This window comes from Falco peregrinus, chromosome 3 (genome assembly GCF_023634155.1).
Source record: "Falco peregrinus isolate bFalPer1 chromosome 3, bFalPer1.pri, whole genome shotgun sequence".
Taxonomy (NCBI): Eukaryota; Metazoa; Chordata; class Aves; order Falconiformes; family Falconidae; genus Falco; species Falco peregrinus.
In genome coordinates, this window is record NC_073723.1 from 113,944,876 (window position 1) to 113,960,314 (window position 15,439).

A 15,439-nucleotide genomic window follows, 5' to 3' on the forward strand; every position below is an offset into this window, starting at 1 on the left:
CAGCTGGAAGGAAAACAGTCTGTAGGAACACTGTGCATCAACATCGATGTCTGCCACCCTCTTCCCCATGCACAGCCTCACCTTGAGAAGGTCAGCGTCATCTATACCTCCCACCCAAAAAGAACAGTCACTGACGTTCCCAGGCAAGGAGGGATCTGCATGGTAACTGAGAGCAACCCAGGCTGAGGAGCTTCCAACCCTCAGATTTGTTTCAAAGGAACACAGAATTACCTTCAAGATAAAAAACAAGTTTTATTATCAAATTTAACTAGGCAATTTGCTTTGAAACACAATTTCTTCCCCTGCACATCAAAGGACTGTTAATTTTAGTCTTGCAGCTAAAAAGTAGAAGAAATGAAAGCAGCATCTGTTTGGAAGAGATGAATGCAAGATAAAAGGTGTCTGTGACAGAAAGCTGGCAGCAGCCTTATGTTTCCTATTCAAACTTGACCCAGGAACAGCAACTCTTAAAACATAAAAGCTGTGGAAAAACCCTTCCCAAATCCAGCAACATAGCCGGAAGATGCAGCAATTGACAGACAGCGATTGCAACAGCCAGCCGAGGTGAAGCGTCCAGGCAAATCTGAACTTGCTATCCCAGTGTGATCAAGCACCAGTTGCCCAAGTCCATGATACGCACCCCCTTCAGCTACCAATTCCCTGCTCCCCTCCAAGTCTCCACAGGTAAAGCAGTTTCCTAAGGTTCTCCCTTAGCAAAAAGGAAGCAGTCTCACACCATTGCAGAACACCTTCAGAATGTTTGGGCATAAATGGCTTGCAATCCAGCCAGTTGAGAAAGGAAAAAATCATTGCCATTTCTTCTCTGCCTAGTACGGTCTGTTCTCTGCAGCGAGTCAAGTCAGAATCATCATGAGTTTGTTATATAACACAAATTTTTAGACATGCTCAAGTCCACCTCTGTAACAGAGGCACAGAAGTTTGTTACAGACATGTATCAAGGATAGGTCACCTGTGCTCCGTTTTTAAGAGGATTTGCTAGCACTTCACACATCAGGGCAAGAGACAGTAGCTTTTACAGCACTGAAAACATTAGAACGGCCATGCTGTCCTGCAAAAAGGGCTTCTACTGGAAGCAAACCAAACAAAAATTTTATGGTCCGCAATGCTACTTGTACCACCTAACCAGGGAGAATATATAAGCACCTTGCTCTTGTCTCAGAGGTACCGGGGCAGGGGGTGGACAAGTCCCTCTAAATATCTTTACTATGCAGGCTCATTAGTGAGGGTCACTTTGATCTGCCATCCTGATGTTCTGGGTAGGGAAGGACTGTTTTCTGAGCTTTCCCCATGCTTTTTAGTAGCACCAGGCTGCATCTGTTGGAGCCCAGGGCAAGCATTCAGAGAGGACCAGGCAGCTAGCATAAGGTACAAACAGCTCACGTGAAAAACTATGAAACATGGATCAAATACAAGATTTGCAGAACCTAAGTGCCATGTTGATTGCCATGCGCACATTTATTGTTTTATTCAGCTCAGGGTTTCTGCTGTGGAAGCATGGATCCCCATCCTTCCACTGATTAGCAGCTGATACGGAAAGCTACTTCTATCTAACCTTGAAACTATTCTAAACTGTCAAGCAAAGAGAAGCCAACATAGTGCAGTTTGCCTAACACATTGCCAATCTCAAGAAAGATATGTTCGCCCCTCATTTCTGAGGCAGCTGCCAGAAACTATGCAACTCAAACATTGGTTACATGAGCAAAAACCCAAGGAAAGAGCCAGATAAACATGCAAAGGACTAGAGCCCAGACATTTGTCAACATTCAGCAAACCACTCCATCAGCATGCTCAGTAAGGTAAGTCCTCCACAACCAGGAACACACACAAGCAACAAGCCATTTCACAGCAGCTCTCAATAAAGTGCTGAGCTAAGAGGATATTCCTGGCAGACAGATTACACAAGAGACAACTCATACTGCCAGCTTTACTGGAACATACACAGCAACTCCCCAAAGCAGAGCATTCTGGGATGATGCCTCACTAGATTTCTGACTTGTCATTAGCCAAAAAAGTTAAATGACACAGTTGAACTCTGTGTTTAAATATAATTGACCTGGGATATACCATAATTAGGAAGAGAGACATTGTACATCTCTATGAAGCCTACAGCTGGGCACCGTCTCAGCATAACGCAATGTTTTGTTTTCACCATTACCTGAAAGGGTCCTTGAAAATTGCTGTGGTGGTTTTGGGATAGGCAGGGTGACCAAAAGCTTGGGTTCTTACATCATCCAGCAAGAGGCTTCACATAACATAGCAGTTTTAGAAAGCCACTCTAGCCTGACTGCTTGAAGTTTTATCCCTGTACAAGCGCAACTAGACAAATCAGATTTGAAAATGCAGGACATGCTCAAATGAACTGGATTAAAGCACATAATACAAACTGCTGCTGCAGGAATTCACTTGCTGCCTTCAGAGGACATCTGTACTGTAAGGTGGCCAGATGTTCAAAAGCAACTTTTTCCTGGAAATAACAGTTGCGGTAATACAGAACAAATGTTTTTGCCAAAAAGCACTAGCAAGACATGCACCTACAGCACTGTTCACAGTTACTTCAGTACTGGTTAGTGTCCAGAGCAGCTGGTTCAAGTGGCAAGGAGTGGAATCTGTCCCTTAGTCTTACTGGGACACTCAGAAATGCATTCCTATGCAACACAACAGTTTTAACTAGTTAAAAATCTGTAAATCAAATGGTATTTTAAGGGGCTTCCTCATCACCTCCTGTGTGCCAACATTAAGCTGCATTTCAATCATTTAGTTTGAGCAACAGTTCAAATCCGTATGATTAGGTACAACACTGCTAGTTTACGTAGTAGTAGTGCCTATCCACTGCGAAGAAACCCGCACACGAATTAACAGTTCACATCAGTTGTTTCAGCAGATGGAACTAGAACAATTGGTTAGGAGACAGCCATGCTCCGAATCATGCAGAGGGCTATACTGTTGAAGAAACTATATACTGGCTGAAGAGACAGATTTGTACAGGCTTTTCGACATTAAACAGCTTTAAGTGTCACCTTCTCAGACAGCATCTGAAAACATTGAAATTTTTACTCTGGGCCACTTTAGCATAATCATCCAGACTCACAAGATTACGTCTTGTGTGTAGCAGTCCATCTTTACACCCAGCCACAAGAATATTTCTCCCAAATCATCCAGTTCCAAAAAGTCTCCCAGCTCAGCTTCATCAACAGTTACACCATCAACAGGCACAGTGCTGGAACATGGAAAAACTGCAATTACAAGTATCCACAACAATTTCAACAGCAGTTTGAGGAAGGATACTGGAAAGAAAATTTGTGTAAAGGAAACAATCTCCTCCTTCAGGTATCAAGCATCTACTCTGTTTTCAAGACAGGGCACCACACCAGAGATCTTAGTTTGAGTTTGTGTAGAGACACTTTTGCCTTTCTAGGCAGCTTAGTCTGACAGCAGTCCATTATCATAACTTTCGGAAAGAGCAGTGAAAAAGTATCTAATCATTCTTTGCCTGAAAATATTCTGCCCACCATTTATCTTCATTTTAGCTATCAAAGTCATACCTAAAGCCTTGCTCTTCCTGTAATTTAGATTCAAACAATAAATCTTCTAAGGTTACTTGCCCTCTCAACAGCAAAATAACAGCACACAGTGTGCAGCTCCACAGAAGACTTTGCCATGCTCCCTATGACTATGGAACAGATTGGTCTTGCATACACAGAGTACACAGCCACACGTGATAATGAAATTTAGCACAGAAGTCCAGCAAGTCTTGCAAAGCTGACTGATGCAAATGTTTTGATTAGCTACCTGCTAAGACAGTAGCTACTAGCACATGATGTTCATAAGGAAGGTTCCTTAACACCCCGAGCAGCTTTGGAAAGATCTTTCCTTTAAATTAGGAAGAAGCACAATCTCCCACAGGAGAGAGATGGCCACTGCTCAGTGTCTGAGGTCTATCTGGGGTTGACAGGGGATGCTAAGATGCCTTTTACCTGTTCTATTTCCACCTTCCAAATGCCCTGACACCACCTACAGAAGCCCAAGTAAGCACAGTTTGAAGAACATGCATGTTCACTATCTCTTCCTTCCCTCCCTAGGGCTACTCAGCCGACTAAACTGCAGGTTTCCTAAAGCAGCAGAATTCCAGTACCTGTAATTATGCCGACAGCTTTCTGCTGTGACTATTCCAGACATTGCCATCTGAGACCTTTCCATTAAGGTTACCCATTCAAAGCCCCCTTCAATGGAAGAGACAAGAAACAGTGCAACAGTCAGTGATGGGACAAGTTTATTAGATGTAAGCAAGCCTGACTTGTCTTATCTAGACGTTAAACAGCTGCCCACACTTTTGCAGTTCAAAGGCAAGACAAAAGCTGTACAGTCAACCTATCCTCCCAACATACCACAGTCATCATAGGTCCTCATAAGTCAACATGCCTTCTAAATAAGTGTTTAATATAAACATTTGTACAGTCAATTAATTCCTGGTGAACGAAGCTATTTGATGTGGGCCACAGAAAGCTCCCATGACATCAATGGAAAGCTTCCAATTAGGAAACCAAGTTTGAAACACATTAATAGAACTTAAGAAATAGAGAGGAAGAAACCTTGTAGAAATAGCAAAAAAGACCTGTTCTTAAGAAAGATACACTCAATATACTTAGGAACATAGAGAAAAGGTAAGCTGCCTTGCTTTTTCATTGCTTAGCAAGTAAGAATTGTAGAGGTAAGTACAGTTATGTTAGCTGCTCCCTTCAGTATAAGCATCTGTCTTTTCTAAGGCTGGTCAGTCTCAGCCAAAGTACATTCAACTGTTTGTCAGCTGGTACCGAAGCCCTTACTCCTCCTTTTGAGAGGGCTGGATGGCCTTGCCAAGATTTGCTGTGTACAAGCGTCAATTTGAAAGTAATAAGGTAGCCACTGCCACCCACCATTCAGTGCATCACAACCTCCCAAACATAGAACAGATGTAAACCGCCTAGAATACCCAATGCCTGGAATATCAAACACAGCCACCACATCCAGCAGTGTTTTCCTGCCTTAAAAACCTCACATCAGGAAAAAAATAACCTACCTTGCAGTTTTATTTCTACAGTCAATTCATCACACTACTACTTGTGATACTCAATGGAAGTACAAGCTCAAGTCACCCTGCATGCCCATCCCCTAAAGATAATCCCAATGCTTTGGCAACACCATACGAGGACTTTAAAGAGCTGGCTACAGAGATATTCACCGTGGATAAATGCATCTAGGCATGTATTAATGGGACTGCCCAGCTTTTTTATCAGACTTGCAAGCAGAAGAGGGTGACATCCAGCAGGCTGCAGAGCCCTCCCTGCTGCCAGCCTGCCACCTGCTGGGCCAGCTGCTCTGTCCACTCAAGCCTCGGGACAGGACTTCCACCGAGTCCAGCACCACTTCCACCACATAGCACCACCACCCTGGCTCAGACACCGTTTCCATGGCAAGCTTGTTTTGCAGGTGTCAAAACAAGATTCAAGAGTATATCGAGTACTGCAGAAAAACCATCTCAATAGTAAAAATCACTGATAAGCCTTCTGCCGTACTTCTGCACCTTGAAATGGAGATTCCCATGAGGCCAAGTGTTCTTTCAAGAACAGTTTAGAGTGGGCATTTGCTGGTATTCCCTGGAAGCTTTGAAGACAGCCTAATCCAAATAACATAAGAGCACATGCCTCCAAAACAGTAGTGGTTACAATACTCTATCCCTCCTCTTCACCTTAATGACTGTAAACTTGAAAACCATTCTTGTATCTCAAATACACAGGAGGACTTGTCACCAGCCTTAATATAAGGTCTACGGCACACTGCTACCCAGAGCCCACTAAGGTCTTATCTGCATCAAGAAATCTCTTCCCACATAAAGCTCCAAAAGCCATTCAATTCTTATTTCTTACCAGAAACAGTGAACCAGTAACAGCCATCCTTCTTCATTTTCACAGAAATGTGTTGCAACACTTATCCCGCAAGACACGGTCCAGCCAAAGATAAGCCATCCTCATATCTTTCTCTTGTATGTTCCTAGATGCACACCAAAAGCCATGCCACCCCTCTGGCCTAAAGCCCAAACCTTCTTCTGCCTACTAAGCTCAGTCAGGGGACACTGCACATGTCCCATCAGCAACGTGCCGTCACTGGAAATTCCATTCACTCCCACTGTTAACGTGCTGCCACATGGTTGTGCCTACAGTAGCAAGCTGAGCTGTTCTACCTAGAGGGATATGGCTGGGAAGGGAATACCAGCATGTACTTACAGCCACGTCTACACCAAGGGACAAAAACTGAAGGCACCTCATGAGTCACAGCCAAATTCCTTTTTGGAGAAAATGTGCACAGCAGGAAGTTCTCATAGAAAAAACACCACTAAGTATGCTGCTAGGTATACTTGCATACCAAGATTCTCCTCTTCCAAAACTAGTAAGCTCAGTGAAGCAGCAGACTCACTGGAGTTCCTCAGAGGCAAACATCTGGACACATCTGCCATCCTGGAGTGACACGGCATACTTGGCAAGTATCCCCTAGTAAAACAGTGGACTGCTCTGGCTATGGAACAAGCAGGAGTGCAGTTGCACAATCACAGCCTGCCTGCAGATGTGGGTTACTGCTCCTTCCAGGCTCTCTCTAGTCAGGTGTCTCCTCCCACTTAAAAGTATTGACACACAAAGCTATGCCTCTTGCAAATCCAGTTCAGTGTCCACACACCAGGTTTTATCTGATTACTCAGATAAAACCTCAGGATTTGATGTTATTCATGCCACAAGCATAGATTTGGGCCTGTGTGGGCACATATGACCTGCTCCTTCAGCAGTACCACTGAAAGACAACATCTTACAGCACATACCCAGAGGACAATCAGTATCTCAAAACAAGAAAGATTCAGCTGGGGAACATGTAGAGCGAGCCTTCCAGGAAAGTTCAGTTCCTTCAAGAGCTGCTTCTTGCAAACACCAAGTTAAGAAAGTTAAACTACTTAGCAGCTTGCTGGTCCTTGAGAAGATCATCTCGAAGTCCATCAACTAAGGCAGCTATCATAAATGAACTACTGTATCCAAATCCCATGATCAATCTCAGCCACTGAAATGAAACCTTATAAACAAATATAAGATACACACTTCCCCCTTTCTTCTCCCTATCCCAGCATAGAGGAAGTCAGACCCACAACCTGGAAGACCAGTAGCATATTGCCATGCTGGTCTGCCTTCAAGTCCCTGGATTTTCACCTTTACCCAAGCTCACAGCCACTTCACAGCAGACCAGCTGCCCTTTTTGACTTCTACACAACTGTACACTGGCAAGACTGTGTGCCACATACCTAACCTTACAGCAGTACCCTGCTGGAATCAGTGCCATGTCTCAGCCCTTCTACTCTTTTCCTCCTGGGCTGCAAACTAAGCCATGCTAGCAAGATCTAAGAGACACATGTGCCTGAATCCATACTAGAGTAACATCTGAGGCTGAAACCACTTATAACTGCCTGATCCTTGTTACAAGAGGGACACACAGCACTCCAAAAAAGCTGTATTAGGGAGGAAAGCAGTGCCCTGGCTCACAAGAAAAAAAACCAAACAACCAAACCACCACAAACAAAACATGTTCAGTAGATTGATTCACTCCCACCCCCGGCTCCACTTTGTTCCAGCTGGAAATGCACAACATGCCACATGGAAAGCCCCAAAACGTCAGTAGTGAAGCTGTATGGGACATCAGGCAAGGAAGCCAAGCGTTCAAGCCAGCAGTGCAGAACCTGACAGCAAACTGGAGGGTAACAACACAGCACAGCCTACAGCAGCTCACACCTACCACAATCTCTGAAGAGAAAGTCCAAGCAACTACGTTTCCTGCCCAAAGGAGTCAACCCAGGCACTTTCTGGATTCACATAAGCTCCAAACCTCTTTTCAGCAAAAGTCAACAGGTTTCTTTGCAGCTGTTCAACAGTTCACAGGAACTAGGCCATAAATGCCAATTCTCCCAGTTCAGCTTATCCCTTACCAGCTGGGCCACAAAATTTTAGGTTATTTCTTTACATGGGCACGACTTGAAACTATGTGCCCAATGTACTAATGCCTTAGGATTATTAAGGAGCAAAGCAATCCCTCTCCCGCTGTCCAGGTTCTCTAACATTTAAACATCTAAAGTTTAGCCTTTAAACAGCATGGGGAGGCTGCCTATCAGAGATAGGTCCCACGTAGAAGTGCTGACAACACAGCACCAACCCCATTCATTCCACATACCCAGTGTCCCAGCTCCTCCACAGTATGGACCAAAGACTGCGGGGTCTGGAAGCTTGTCAAGGGTCATTATTCCCTTCCTACTGAGAAGGAATGCTTCTGCAGCATGGCTCACTAGGCCACACCACTACAGACCCAGGGATTCTGAAGCAACGTACAACACTGAATTAGGGTATACGGGTAAAAACTGTACTTTGGCAAACAGCAGGACTTCTTTCAAGCCTCCAAACAGTGTAGCTGGAATCCAGGCATTTTTCACATCCCTAGTTAATGTACAGTTTAACTTACAAAAGGCCATTCACACTAGAATTTATCCACAGTGAGGTTCTCAAAAGTTTAAACTAAGAATTTCTAAACATCCGAGACCAACGTAGCCTTCTCATGTAGGGAATGGCTTGGCCTTACCCCTTGCTTGCTTTTCTTGGCTGTTTACCATCTGTGGCTCACGTTCTTTAGAACCAAGTTGTTTCTGCAGTTTTTGTGCAACCAAGTGCCTTTGTACATTTATGGTGTCAAGGCCCCATCTGGGATCTCCTCAGGACAGATTTCTGACTTGATAACATACCAGCAATCCAAAGAAAGAAGTTCGAAATGAACATCTACACAGCTGCTCTGACTTACAAGCTTTATCAAATTCCCCTCCCAGGCTAAAAGAAAAAGCCCATGTTTGGTAACTCCATTCAGACATTACCAACTTCTGCCCCAACGTTAAAAGTTGTTGCTCTCACTTTGAAATCAAGCAGATAGTGGTGAATTTTTTTGCTTCTTTTTAATGAAAAAGCTTTCCCCTCCCAGGGAAGGTTCTGCAGGTTGAAAGTCTTATTATACAGTAGCAGCGCTGCTTCAGTCTGAAGTCTGTCTTCCCATGTTCTAGAACAGGAAAAACTAGCAAAGCTGTAAGACAAGAAAATGTTAGTGGACAAGACTGCCCAGGGTTAAGGAAAACAGATAAGGCAAGGGCAGGCAGCTGTTTCTCTATTAAGATCAGAAAAATATGTTAATCCAAAAATCTTAGAAAACTGAAGTTCATTGCTGCTTAAGCACAACATAAAACCAGGAAGGAGGGTGGCAAAACAACCACTACATTAATGAAACATACAAAGTCAATGGCACACTAAGACCTCACTCCTAGCTGTGGCACTTCCACACTGCCACCCTTCCCACCCCACTGCCAGAAATTCCTGCATCCTAAGTCTTATCTATTCCAAATGCTTTGATGAGCCACAGGGTAGAGCCCATAAAATATAGCCTGGTATTAGATTCCTTCCCTGCCAAAGGTGATCAAAGAAGAAAAGAGTTAGCTTTATTTTCTCCCTTTTTTATAAACCCTAAAGTAAAACCTTGAGGGATTGAAGCAAGGCCACACATCAAGTCAGATGTACAAAAAGGAAGGATCAGCCCACAGCTGTCCCTGGCTTGCAGCCCTACACTCATCCCTTTAAACCACACTCCCTGGGGCACACACAATACTGTCAGATTGCTACAAGCACCAGCTGCCCTGGAAAGCTCTGGACCTTAAGCCCAATCCTAAGCATGACAACATGTGACAAAGAACTGTCCCCAGCAGTCATCAGACAGCACCAAGCACCCATCTCACTAGCCAGCACTTGCATCTGCTCATTGCAGTGGCCTAGACCCAGAGCTCAAATGCACAGTTAGCATGCTCGAGCCGTTCCTGCCCGTGCTTTCCCATGAAGGGGCCTCTGCAGAGACAGCCTGCAGTACCCAGGCATCCATGGGGTTGGGACAGTTTCAGTGTTACTCAACCTCAACTCAACAGTAGGACATTATTCACGGTTCAGCTGACTGTCCTGTCAGTACCCTTACTCACTGTCTTGACATGCAAGGGGTGTACCTCAATGTAGCATCCAGCTCACACCAAATTTTACTAGGGAAAGTCAGCTGTGTTTCCTCCCCTACACAGAGTTGAGACAGCTTGTGCCACCCCACAGCTACAGAAGAAAGGAAATCCTCTACCCAATTAACATCCAGAATGAAGATTTAAATCACATTTGCTGTATAAAAAAAAGTTTCCAGATGGGTGACTGCAAAGGATCCGTAACTCTGACCCTCTGCAGGACCAAAACCATACTAGCACAGCCCGTTTCTACAGCTCAGATGTATTTGTTTCAAGACCATAGGCAGATGGTGACAGATTGTCTAGTGATTAGCTAAGGAGTCACCATTAGAAAGTTGCTGGCTTTCAAATCCCCCATAACAGGATACATTTGCAACAGACATTTTGGGTGACATGAAACCTTCGTATTTTGAGAAGGAAAAGCAGCATCCAGCTAGACTGACTGCAAGGGAAGGAAGTCAAGCCTTGCCATGAAGACATTCTGAGATTTGTTAGTACTTTGGTACTTGTTCAGTTATTCCAACCACTGAACAGGAGGAAGATTTCACTGTCACCAAGAATGTCAATTCCTGCAAATAAGTCAGCAAAGAGTTGCCAAACAAACATATACCTAACTACATTGGCAACGCATGTTTGAGTGTTTACTACATAACTGCAAGTTTATCAGGGAAGATAACTAGGACAAAAGAACATCAGTGAGAGCTAGACAGACATCCATTCTGCTGCTCTCCAACCTTTCCTCGTGACATTTATGTGAAGCTGTTTGTAGAGACACCACAGAAGCTAAATGTATCAGTCTGTCCGTTGGTGAAAGGATCGGGGTAGATAACAGATTGTTCTTGACCTCTAAGCTGTGAGGCAAGCAGAAGCAGACATGCAAGAACATCATACAAGTTCTCCCAATGGTACGCACCAAACCAGACATCCTGATTTCCAGTAGCATCCTCATACCCTCTGGACAGCTCAGTTTGCACTTCTCCCATGTGTAAGACAAGGCTGCATCTCAGTCACTCATCGGTACATTTATACATTACTTTTAATTTCTACAACTCACTGTAATTCTTCCAGGAAGGCATCCTGCAACAAACAAGAGTGAGTTTCCTCAATCTCCTATCCTACTCAGTTGCCCAACAAGACTGCTGGATCTTTCCAAGGCCAATCCATTACATATTCTTTCTAGATTTGATACTACTTCACCAATTATGATCACCAGGAAGATGATTTCCCGATCAATGCAGCAGACCAATTTACGTCACAGCAGGAGCTTCCAAAGCTACCCACAGTAGGGCAGAGCAGTACAGAGTTTAAAGGGCATCTACAAGCAATCCCCTCCCTACTTCTTTTCAGGCGATTACACTACTTTAGTAGTCCCTGGGGAAACACAGTTAATAGTGGCACTTTTTCCCCCATGACGTGCTTGGAAATTAGTACTTTTTAGCTCAGTTCTCTTGCACTCAAAGTGTGTTCAGCCATTCCCTGTAACACCTTTCCCATCTTTGCTAAGGGCAACTGCACTCATTCCCTACTTCGTCCAGCAATTATTTATTGCTATGGTGGCAGCAGTAGCTGTTACTCACACGGAGTAAGGAAAGATATTTTTGTCACTCAGAGCAGTGTAGTAACTGGAAGCGAGTCAACACCTTGACATCAACCCACTCTGCCATGACCACCAGCAAAGCAGTCCAATGACTGCAGTTTGGTAACTTTGGTTCTCAGACACTTACTCACTTCTATTCTGCAGGCATTACACAGCTTTGTCTGGAAGCAACTAGTGTCTTACCTTTTATCTTGTACCAGCAACCCAACTTGCAAAGGCACATCACATGTCTGCAAATACAAAGGAGCAGGGCAACAGTTTCATGGCAAGCCACATACACCAGGCTTTGGTAGAGTCAAGGTTCGGAAACTCATACCTGAATGGAACTTTTAAGTATAATCCGTGCTGCTGCTTCTCCACGACTATAATGCTACACCACTCTACTAGTTAACACATGTACAAGCCTCCTTCTAGAGAGTATGAAGCACAGCCCAGCTGAGATCATCCCACTGATACTACCTGCCAACACCATTTAATCCTGACTTCCCTTGTCAACACAAACCTTCAGTGACTCCAGACTCAGTCAGTACACGTATACTACAGCCCTAAAACCATAAGCACAACTTGCACTGGCCTATCACAGCTAGTCTATCAAGTGCCAATTCCAGTGTATTCAGTGGTACCAGCAGCAAAATTTGCCAGAGACACAAACCTCAGGCAGCCACGGATCATACTACCTTCTACATCTTTTATTCTTCAAAAACTACATTATGACTTGGAAGATTAAACATCAGCAGTCTGCACTCATTCACAGAGCCTAGCGTACAGTGTCCTGACTGGCTCACCAGCTACAGATTTTTAATTCCAGTAACCTCATAAATTCTTAATTAGCCCTCACAAGACAGAATTGACAAGACAAGAAGCCCTTGCACACTGCTTTCACGTTATCAGAGGAAAGGAAATGTAGGGGACCGGGGGGGGGGGGGGAGGGGGGAAACACAAGACAGCAATGAGCAGAGCACATTTTTCACATCCAGGATCTAGCAGCAGTGACCTGACTCCACACAAATGCAGCACATATCAGCTAGCTGGTTCCTAGAACACAAACCCACATCTCCAAAGTATCTAGCATAAGTTTACAAACAAACTCCAACCACATTATAGTGCACTTCAGTAACCTCTAAAGCAGAGGGAGGCTGCACAAGCCTGCTGCTGATGTACTGCAACAATGCGATGCCCCCCAGAGGAATACACTGCTGAAGTTCATCCCTTGTTTTCAAGGGGGGAGAAGAATAAATCACTGCTTTATGCATCCATCATCACAACCACCAAGAGCCACGATAGAGGCAGTGGCCGGGCACACTGACAGAGCAGGGAGGAGACAGGCACAGTAGCCTCCAGTTGGTCAGGGAAGATGCTCCTCAAGCCAGTTAAGTGCTTCTCAGCATTGCCATTCACTTTGTGATGGAGCCGTGCCACTTTACATTCCCAGTAGGTCCCTTATCACCTCACCACAGAAACAGCCTTCCTCACAGGCTAGGATAGCCACTCTGACCCCATCCATCTTACAGCCAGATGTCTTTTACTGCAAGCCACTGGAAACGCTGCGTGGTTTGGTCCCAGTAACTTAGCAGCCAACTCACAGCCAGCAAAACTAAGCTACCTGTGCTGCTGTGCTTTGCAATCCAGAATCTGGTATAGAAATCAGACGTTAGAGGGGTGGGAAAAGTGAAGGCTTCTTCTGGGACAAAAGGTTCAAAAATTCATCCTTCACTGCTATCAGGAAAAAAAAAAAAAAAAAGAGCTGATCTTTCTCCAAGGCAGCAACTCCCATTTCTACAATCATTTTGTAAACTTCCTTATCTTGAGCAATAGCTCAGGCAATCCGTAGGTTTCTAATCAGGAACGGCCACCACCAGCCATCAGCCACACCGACCACCCACTTCTCAGCCAGGGAATACGGCGAGCAAACGGCATGCCGCAGCACATGGCTACAGCCAGATCAACCTCTCAGCTCCGGGTACCTCAGCTATAGGATTGTACAAGCTCCCGTTGTATTAGCACAGGTTTATGAAGCAGAAAAACAGACAAATTAATTAGGCCTTGTCAGGTGTGCTCCAGAGACCACCGCGGCAGCCACCGACACTGAACAAACAACCCGACCGCCCTAACGCGTCCGAGCCCTCCGAGCCGACACGACCGGTGTTTGCCTTCCGGAGCCACACGCAGCCGCGTCAGCCGGCCCCCGCCGCCCCCCCGCGACAGCCCCCGCCGCCCCCGGAGCCCCGCCAACCCGCTCGGAGCGGGGCGGGGGGCGCCCCACTGGCCCCGGCACTCCGGGCCCAGCCGCCGCGCCCCGCCGACACGGCGCGCCCCCGGGACCCGGCCCCCGGCGGAGGCGAGGCGGCACCGGGCCGGGCAAGCGCCCGCCAGCCGCTCAGAGCCCGGCCGCGCCCCGCCCGGCGGCCGCCGGCTGCGGAGCGGGAGCGCGGCGGGGAGCCGCTCCGCGGGGTCGGGCGGAGGCCGCGGCCGCGCACCGCCCTGGGCGGTAGAGCCCGCCCGCCCCCCGCCGGCTCCTACCGTTCCCGGGCTGCCGGCCGGACCATGGTAGCAGCCGGGCCCCGCCGGAGGCTGCTCGCAGGGCCGCAGCGGAGCGCGGAGAGGGCAGCGCCCGCCTCTCCCCCGCCGCGGCGGGGAGGCTAGAACCGCGGCACCCCAGCTCCTCCCGGCGCCAGGCGCGGCAAGCGGGGCCCGGCCCGTCACATGGCCCAAATAGCGCCCGGCGGCGGCCCCGCTCCGCCCCCGGCCTGGCCCGGGGCGCGGCCCGCTCCGCCCGGGCCCGCCGCCGCCCCGCCCCGCCGCCGCCGCCGCCGCCGCCGCCATCGGGAAGGGGCGGGCCGGGGGCGCGGCCGGCGGCGGGAAGCGCTCGGCGGGAGGGGGGCGGCCTGTTAGCGCCCGGCCCGCTGCGGGAGCGGCGGCCGGTGGGAGCGGGTGCCGCCTGCGGGCTGCCGCTGCGCTGCCGGCGGCCCGGCCCCTCCGTGACGAGCGGCGCCCCCGCTGCCCCGCCGCCGTGCCGCAGCCTTGCTCGGCGAGCGCTCCGGGGAACGCGTGCTTGCTTTTTAAAACTGACTCGCTTACCAAAATAAATCAGGGAAATGCGATTCGGTTCATTGCAGTCGTTTTTCAAAAAGCAGCTTTTTGGACAAATTTGACCCAGTAGCATCTCTTTCAGATGATTCATTTTTCAGTATTTCCCGACAAAAAGAGTCTGTTCGTAGCAATACCGCTTGGAGCTGTAAACCAGCAGACTGTCAAAAATTAAGCAAGCCATATTGCATGGGATACCTCCGAGGACCACCTAAGAGCTGCAGAAAGTGGTATGAATGATTCAGGAGGCGGCAGCCTGCCGTCTGACTCAGTATGGAACAAATGCCCTGCATGCTGCTGAAATTACTGGTTTTGGGGGTTGGACATCATCATTGGGCCTTGACCAGTTCTCCTCACTAATGGTCCTGGGGCACGTGTGAAAGAGCAAGCCGGGTCGGTTTGTTTGTCCTCATTTTCACGTCGCTACTTCCAGAGGACCTCGCTTCCATCTTAGCTGAACTTCATTTCCAGCACAGGGCCTTCAAGGCTTTTTGCACAAACGTAAACGTGCAAGTGCATTCTCGTACCTACCTTTTGGTTAGACAGGATACTCACCCATTTTTCTCCAGGCTGTGCCCCTCTTAGGGAGCAGGGAAGTGAGTAGAGAGGAAGGTGATTCCCGGGTGCATACATGCGCTGGA

The 15,439-nt window shown here is 47.2% G+C and overlaps 1 protein-coding gene across 6 annotated transcripts in view; it reads right to left on the minus strand.

The window, feature by feature from the left end:
- The window catches only part of SPSB1 (splA/ryanodine receptor domain and SOCS box containing 1), a 38,589-nt gene extending 23,893 nt beyond the window's left edge, over window positions 1–14,696 (minus strand). For 2 of the 6 annotated variants that reach the window (XR_008746478.1, XM_055799744.1), the window contains exon 1: window positions 14,232–14,695. The gene's annotated coding sequence lies outside the window, so the exon portion shown is untranslated. Of the gene's footprint in view, window positions 1–8,984; window positions 9,135–14,231 lie in introns of those variants that run through there. The other 4 variants (XR_008746479.1, XM_055799742.1, XM_055799741.1 and 1 more) reach the window with 4 other exon arrangements.
- Between the last annotated feature and the right edge of the window lie 743 nt (window positions 14,697–15,439).